The sequence below is a fragment of the Penaeus chinensis genome, chromosome 4 (genome assembly GCF_019202785.1).
Source record: "Penaeus chinensis breed Huanghai No. 1 chromosome 4, ASM1920278v2, whole genome shotgun sequence".
In the NCBI taxonomy this organism is placed as follows: domain Eukaryota; kingdom Metazoa; phylum Arthropoda; class Malacostraca; order Decapoda; family Penaeidae; genus Penaeus; species Penaeus chinensis.
The window spans coordinates 19,492,298-19,492,631 of record NC_061822.1 but is presented as its reverse complement, the minus strand read 5'-3'; positions in this window follow the sequence as shown (position 1 = coordinate 19,492,631).

The following is a 334-nucleotide window of genomic DNA, read 5'->3' as shown; positions in this document are numbered from 1 at the left end:
CCTCTCCACTCTTGATTATGGATGCCATATCTACTCCTCTGCCTCAACTTCTCTCCTTGCCCATCTTGATACAACCCATCACTGTGGTCTTCGCTTACCCTAGGTGCCTTCCTCTCCTCTCCAGTTGAGAGCCTGTACACTGAATCAGGCATACCATCTCTCTCTCGACGCCGTGCCCTTCTCTCTCTCCGATGTTATGCTCGATTCCACCAACTTCCCCTCACTAAACTAACTATCCCATTATCCCTACTTCCTACCTTTGCTTCTCCACGTTTACCTACTCCTTTCTCCACTCGCATGGATACCCTCCTCCCCCATTCCCCTTTCCCCATCT